At 32.2% G+C, this 8,067-nt stretch overlaps 1 protein-coding gene across 1 annotated transcript in view; it reads right to left on the bottom strand.

The window, feature by feature from the left end:
• Positions 1 to 8,067, bottom strand: part of LOC124387579 — a 17,999-nt gene that overhangs the window by 8,823 nt on the left and 1,109 nt on the right.

The following is an 8,067-nucleotide window of genomic DNA, read 5'->3' as shown; positions in this document are numbered from 1 at the left end:
CACTGTATATATATATATATATATATATATATATATATATATATATATATATATATATATATATATATATATATATATATATATATATATATATATATATATATATATATATATATATATATATATATATATATATATATATATATATATATATATATATATATATATATATATATATATATATATATATATATATATATATATATATATATATATATATATATATATATATATATATATATATATATATATATATATATATATATATATATATATATATATATATATATATATATATATATATATATATATATATATATATATATATATATATATATATATATATATATATATATATATATATATATATATATATATATATATATATATATATATATATATATATATATATATATATATATATATATATATATATATATATATATATATATATATATATATATATATATATATATATATATATATATATATATATATATATATATATATATATATATATATATATATATATATATATATATATATATATATATATATATATATATATATATATATATATATATATATATATATATATATATATATATATATATATATATATATATATATATATATATATATATATATATATATATATATATATATATATATATATATATATATATATATATATATATATATATATATATATATATATATATATATATATATATATATATATATATATATATATATATATATATATATATATATATATATATATATATATATATATATATATATATATATATATATATATATATATATATATATATATATATATATATATATATATATATATATATATATATATATATATATATATATATATATATATATATATATATATATATATATATATATATATATATATATATATATATATATATATATATATACACACACACACATTTCTTTATTAATGCCAAAGGAATGAAACTCAGTAGGAGTAAGACAGAGTACATGTGTGTGAATGAGAGGGAGGGCAGTGGAGTGGTGCGGTTGCAGGGAGAAGAGCTGGAGAAGGTGGAGGAGTTCAGGTACCTGGGGTCAACAGTGCAATGTAATGGAGAGTGTGTTAGAGAAGTAAAGAAAAGAGTGCAGGCAGGGTGGAGTGGGTCGAGAAGAGTGACCGGAGTGATTTGTGATAGTAAGGTATCTGCAAGAATGAAAGGAAATTTTATAGGACTGTGGTGAGACCTGCGATGTTGTATGGATTAGAGACAGTGGCACTGAGTAAAAGACAGGAGGCGGAGCTGGAGGTAGCAGATAACGGGATAACGGCCATGCAAACTGACTTGTTGCAGTGTGCAGCGTATCGCAACGCTGCAACTCTCATGCATCTGTTTTTGTAAAGCAGCTTCTGCACCTGACGCAGTGCATGAGGTCTCAACTTCTTTGACCCTTGTAAAACGTGTTCCGAGTCGAACCTGTCTTGGAAAACCTCTGTATGACCCTGGCCACTGTACTGTAGCTCAGTTTCAGGGTGTTATTAATATTCTCATAACCTCTGCCATCTTTTGAAGAGCAACAATTCTAATACTAACAATACTAGGTGCCATGTTGAAAATCCAGTGGTCAGTGTGAGAGAATTGTACTCAAAGCACTAAATTTAATCTGCTGTAATACAAGATACACACATTTATATGGTCCTGTCAAGCAGGCAAAAATATGAACATGATGAACAGGACATGTGGCTCTGCAACATTCAGCTGTTATCACTTAGGGTGTACTTATGTTTGTTGCCAGTAACTGTATTTAGACATTAATGTCTGTATGTTGAATATTTTTCAGAGAACATTAAATCTATACAAGCTGCACTTTGACTACTCTAAAATATATGTAATTTTAATAAATTTTTATTAGTGTAGTGCTTTTAACAATGGACATTGTCTTAAAGCAGCTTTACACAGATAATGTGTGAAGAAATAATGAATAAAATTGTTCTTTATAAGTGTAAGTTTGTTCCTAATGAGTGAGCCGGCGGCGACTGTGGCAAGAAAAAACTCCCTGAGATGGCATAAGGAAGAAACCTTGAGAAAAAACAATCAACCAAAGTTTTATCATAGTTTCATTTCTATAGTATTTTCCCTTCAGAAGATTATACTAAAATGGTTGCTGAACTGTGAGGGGTGTACTCACTTTTGTGAGAAACTGTATAAACAACCTTGCATCACATATTAATATTTTTAAATAAATAACAAAATTGTATTTATATATATATATATATATATATATATATATATATATATATATATATATATATATATATATATATATACACAGTGAGGAAAATAAGTATTTGAACACCCTGCTATTTTGCAAGTTCTCCCACTTAGAAATCATGGAGGGGTCTGAAATTGTCATTGTAGGTGCATGTCCACTGTGAGAGACATAATCTAAAAAAAAAAATCCAGAAATTACAATATATGATTTTTAAACTATTTTTTTTTGTATGATACAGCTACAAATAAGTATTTGAACACCTGTCTATCAGCTAGAATTCTGACCCTCAAAGACCTGTTAGTCTGCCTTTAAAATGTCCACCTCCACTACATTTATTATCCTAAATTAGATGCACCTGTTTGAGGTCGTTAGCTGCATAAAAACACCTGTCCACCCCATACAATCAGTAAGAATCCAACTACTAACATGGCCAAGACCAAAGAGCTGTCCAAAGACATTAGAGACAAAATTGTACACCTCCACAGGGCTGGAAAGGGCTACGGGGAAATTGCCAAGCAGCTTGGTGAAGAAAGGTCCACTGTTGGAACAATCATTAGAAAATGGAAGAACCTAAACATGACTGTCAATCTCCCTCGGACTGGGGCTCCATGCAAGATCTCACCTCGTGGGGTCTCAATGATCCTAAGGAAGATGAGAAATCAGCCCAGAACTACACGGGAGGAGCTGGTCAATGACCTGAAAAGAGCTGGGACCACCGTTTCCAAGGTTACTGTTGGTAATAAACTAAGACGTCATGTTTTGAAATCATGCATGGCACGGAAGGTTCCCCTGCTTAAACCAGAACATGTCCAGGCACGTCTTAAGTTTGCCAATGACCATTTGGATGATACAGAGGAGTCATTGGAGAAAGTCATGTGGTCAGATGATACCAAAATAGAACTTTTGGGTCATAATTCCACTAAACGTGTTTGGAGGTAGAAGAATGATGAGTACCATATCAAGAACACCATCCCTACTGTGAAGCATGGGGGTGGTAGCATCATGCTTTGGGGGTGTTTTTCTGCACATGGGACCGGGCGACTGCACTGTATAAAGGAGAGGATGACCGGGGCCATGTATTGGGAGATTTTGGGGAACAACCTCCTTCCCTCAGTTAGAGCATTGAAGATGGGTCGAGGCTGGTCTTCCAACATGACAATGACCCGAAGCACACAGCCAGGATAACCAAGGAGTGGCTCTGTAAGAAGAATATCAAGGTTCTGGCATGGCCTAGCCAGTCTCCAGACCTAAACCCAATAGAGAATCTTTGGAGGAAGCTCAAACTCCGTGTTTCTCAGCGACAGGCCAGAAACCTGACTGATCTAGAGAAGATCTGTGTGGAGGAGTGGGCCAAAATCCCTCCTGCAGTGTGTGCAAACCTGGTGAAAAACTACAGGAAACGTTTGACCTCTGTAATTGGAAACAAAGGCTACTGTACCAAATATTAACATTAACTTTCACAGGTGTTCAAATACTTATTAGCATCTGTATCATACAAATAAATAGTAAAAATCATACATTGTGATTTCTGGAATTTTTTTCTTGATTATGTCTCTCACAGTGGACATGCACCTACGATGACAATTTCAGACCCCTCCATGAGGTCTCCAAGTGGGAGAACTTGCAAAATAGCAGAGTGTTCAAATACTTATTTTCCTCACTGTATATATATATATATATATATATATATATATATATATATATATATATATATATATATATATATACACAATGTCCACTAGTTTCATATTTTCTTATGAACATTTGAGGTGAATCTGTGACCATTTTAGGTTTGGATTCTTTTGGCTAACAGGAGCGGTTTTCAAATGTTGTGGCCCATCTGATTATACAGCTATACATTATAAAACACTCATTAGGAGGGACCCAAAAGTTTCTGCTTTGAAAATTATTAAACTAATAAAGATTAACAATGATTGTGGAGAGCTTTCTGGTTTAGAGAAAAAAGAAACATGAAGTTGGTGAAGTCCAACAGAATTGGCTTTATTTTACACTTCTCTTTACTTTTACTTTTCACATTTAACATTCTTCCAAGTGGGCATAGTCTGAGGTCATGAGCTCTGTGAAACAGGTTTTTATAAAGGAGATGTCTGCACTTTGCTCCATTCAGCTTTTACTCAACCCTGACCAGTTGCCCAGGCCCTGCTGCAGGAAAAACACCCTAGCATGATGCTGCCATCACTGTGCTTCACTGTTGGGTTTGTATTGGGCAGGTGATGAGTCATGCCTGGTTTCCTATAGATAAAACATTTAGAATTGAGGCAAAATAGTTCATTATTTGTTTCATCAGACCAGAGAATCTTATTCCTTACAGACTGAAAAAGTTCTTCATATGATCTTTTTTGCAAACATTTCTAGAACTCTGTTTTTACTTTGTCATTTTGTGGTACTGAGTGCAGATTAATGAGAAAAATAATAGTTGAACAAATGTAGTATCAGGCTGTAACATTACAAAATGTAAAATACAGTAGGGGAACTGAATACTTCCTGAATGAACCGTAAATCTCTCTGTGATAATTTCATGAATATTTTTTGACTATCACACTACAAATTTTATTTATGAAGACACATTTTATGATTTTATTACAAACATTATCATAACTATGTATGTAGGCCGCAGCTTTTCTAGAAACTAAGTTTCTTTTATTTAAGACATTTACTCTTGATTTATGCTCTATGCTGCTATCTAGTGAACGTTTAGAGTAACTTCATAATAGCAATCAAGATTCAACAACATAATGTCATCTATTCTACAGTCTAGCACAGGGGTCACCAAGTAGCCCGCAAGGACCACATGAGTAGCCCGCAGGCTTTTTCTAAAAAATAGCTGTTTCCTAATTTGTTAAATCATTGTTGATACTTATTATGAGAAATCATTAACATGATCAGTGTCTTCACATAGATGAATATAATTAATTATTAATAATAACATATAATAAAAGGTAAATTGAGCAAATTTGTTATTTCAGATCAAACTGAAAACTGTAAAAAAAGGTAGCCCTTCACATTAATGGTACCCCAGAAGTAGCTCTCAGTTTCAAAAAGGTTGGTAAACCCCTGATCTAGCAGCTCTTCTTAAGCATATTCTGAGGACAAAATGTGTAGCCCAACTACATTTAAAGAATTACACAAAATGCCTGGAAACAAAAGTAAAATCCTCCTTTTAGATTGGGGAAGTGAAAATCCTGCTCCAATTCGCTTCTATTTGCAAATTTTTTAATTTTCTAAACACTTGGTGCGTAAAGTTTTACATTTAAAAAGCTGCTAAAATCAATTAAACATTGGCTTTTCTGTCATTTTGACAATGCAAAAATGGGTTTTTGGTATTTAATATTAAAATGCATGGAGTTGTGAATTGGGATTATATGAAGATCAATATTTGTTGAACAGCTGATATAAATGGTTGGGCTTTGATCTATGAATGGGTCACCATTGTCTGGAACTTCTACATCTTTCACAATGCTGAAGTGTTTGAAGTAGAGGTGGGAGGTGGAGCAGGGTGTCAGCTGGTGTTCTTTTCTATAATAATGATGGTAATAGATGATTTAATAAGGTTCCTCCAGGCAGGTATAACTAGATACTACACTTTCAATGAAATATCATACTTTTCTCTTCAGCATGTGGAAACACACAAGAAATGATGACAATAATTTTCATGTTTACATTCTGATCTCTGTTTATGTTCCCTTTTCAGTGCTGGTTTCACGTTTACCAGTGGCTCATGCTCAAGGTGATTTATTTATAAATTATCCTTTATATCCTGTACTTTTTATAATTATTTATAATTATTGTCAGTTAAGATATAATTATTAATGTGATTAATATATTGAATAAATTGATTAATATTTTCTTATTTTAAAAATCTTGAATGTTGGAATTAAAGGAACATTGCATGTAGCTTTGAAACTCTGTTTTGCACACAGTAATTAGCTGGTGGTATTTACAAATAAACACTTACTGTATATCTAGATATATGTATATGTTATAAAGGCCTGGATAGCATAGTTGTAATAAATGTAAAACATTGACTTAGCATCAAATGTTAAATCTATTGTATTCTGACATCATCATATGTTAAAGCACAGTGAATCTACTGCATTTGCTAAAAAAAAAAAAACGTATCAAAGAAAACATGCTGCTCATAGTAGAATTTTTTATCTAGACTTTCTCAGTCTTTGTCCTAAGGCAGATCTGGAAACAAATTTGTTTTACACCGTCTGAGTTGCTTCACTTTGTACCTCTCTGTTCCAACTAATTTTCCAACCATATTATCCAGATGTAGAGCTTGGCTCCTTGACACAGGTGTGTTTTTCAATTAAGGCAGCTGCTACACTGTCAATCTCTTCATTTCCAGTATTGGCTTTGTTTGAGTATATAGTTTTTGCAAGTTGCTCAAGAATGTCAATCTTTATCTCTCAGGGAATTGACAGAAGTGTTCTATCCTTTCGAAATGCCTTTTACCTTGTCTTAGCCTAAACTCTACATCATGTGTAAAAATGGGGATGGGAAAGGTGGTTGGCCATGGCTGCAAACGGGCAGATGGCTCTGAATGGATGCTGGGTGAAGAAGTTGAAAATTCACTTAAAATTGTAATGTTGAAACTGCAGTCCGACAATGTATTTGGAAAAGGGATGAAAAGGATCTTCAAGTATGACAACGTCTCATCAGAAAATTGTCCAATAGCTAGGAGCTCAATAATATCTCTCAGATCTAGTAAGATTTCCCAAGTTTTGTCTCCTTCTGGTACTCTGTGACCCATCATCAATGGCAGTAGCTTTAACAGAGTCCAGTTTTCATGGAAGTTTCCACCAATTCAATGTTTTGACACAAATGTCTTGGAAATTTGTTGTGGTTCGTTAGTTTTATTAGTAAACTTGAAAGGAAAAGATTTGATAACAGCATTAAGGTAATCTAATGTGAAGTACCGTTTGGAAATAAGGGACTTCATGCAAAGACTTAACTGGTTATAGTATAGTTGGTACTATACCTTCAAACAGGTCATGCAAAACAATCTGGAGGAAACCCTGGAAACTGTCTGGAAATAATTAAGTTTCTCAAGAACACAGTCTCTCTTTACCCCATCCACGGAAACAGTGAATTGGTCTTCTATTTGCCAAGAATCTGAGTTTCAATCTTCCTGAGTGGAAACATTCCCTCTCTGACCTCATGCAAGTCAATATCCTTGCAACTAGCTAGGCAAAATCTGCAAAACTTATCAACATTGAAACATTATTGGAAGCCAGCTAGCGAGTCCACTTACACATACAACACAGAACCCAATACAGTTCACTAAATTGAGACATGCTGTCCTGAGCATGTTATATTTAAAGCTTTATGATCTAAAATCTCGTCTTTTTTTTTACTTATTTATTTTATTTACATTATTGCTATTACACAGACAATAGAGATAAATTGATTGTACCAAAGACCTACACTGTGCTGGCAAGTTTGATATTACCAATACACTGCACAGACCTTCTGCTTTTTTATGTTCTTAGTGAGTTACATACCTCATAGTCATCTATATACATCCTAAGCGCAATGCTTAAACTCATCATCATCATCTTGGAAGTTTCTTACATGCGTTTTGCAAAAGCACCCATATGTGTTCTGATGTGCAAACAGATTTTTTCCTTATGGTTATTCAAAATAATAATCAAACTGCGGATGGTGAGTGCTAAATAAACACGTCTAAATTAACCTTAAAGAAAGCACAAATCAGGGTATACTTACTCATTTCATTATTTGCAGTCAATAAATTCC

This window comes from Silurus meridionalis, chromosome 6 (assembly GCF_014805685.1).
Source record: "Silurus meridionalis isolate SWU-2019-XX chromosome 6, ASM1480568v1, whole genome shotgun sequence".
In the NCBI taxonomy this organism is placed as follows: domain Eukaryota; kingdom Metazoa; phylum Chordata; class Actinopteri; order Siluriformes; family Siluridae; genus Silurus; species Silurus meridionalis.
The sequence above is the reverse complement of the archived record's forward strand: the minus strand, read 5'-3'. Positions and strand labels throughout refer to the sequence as shown.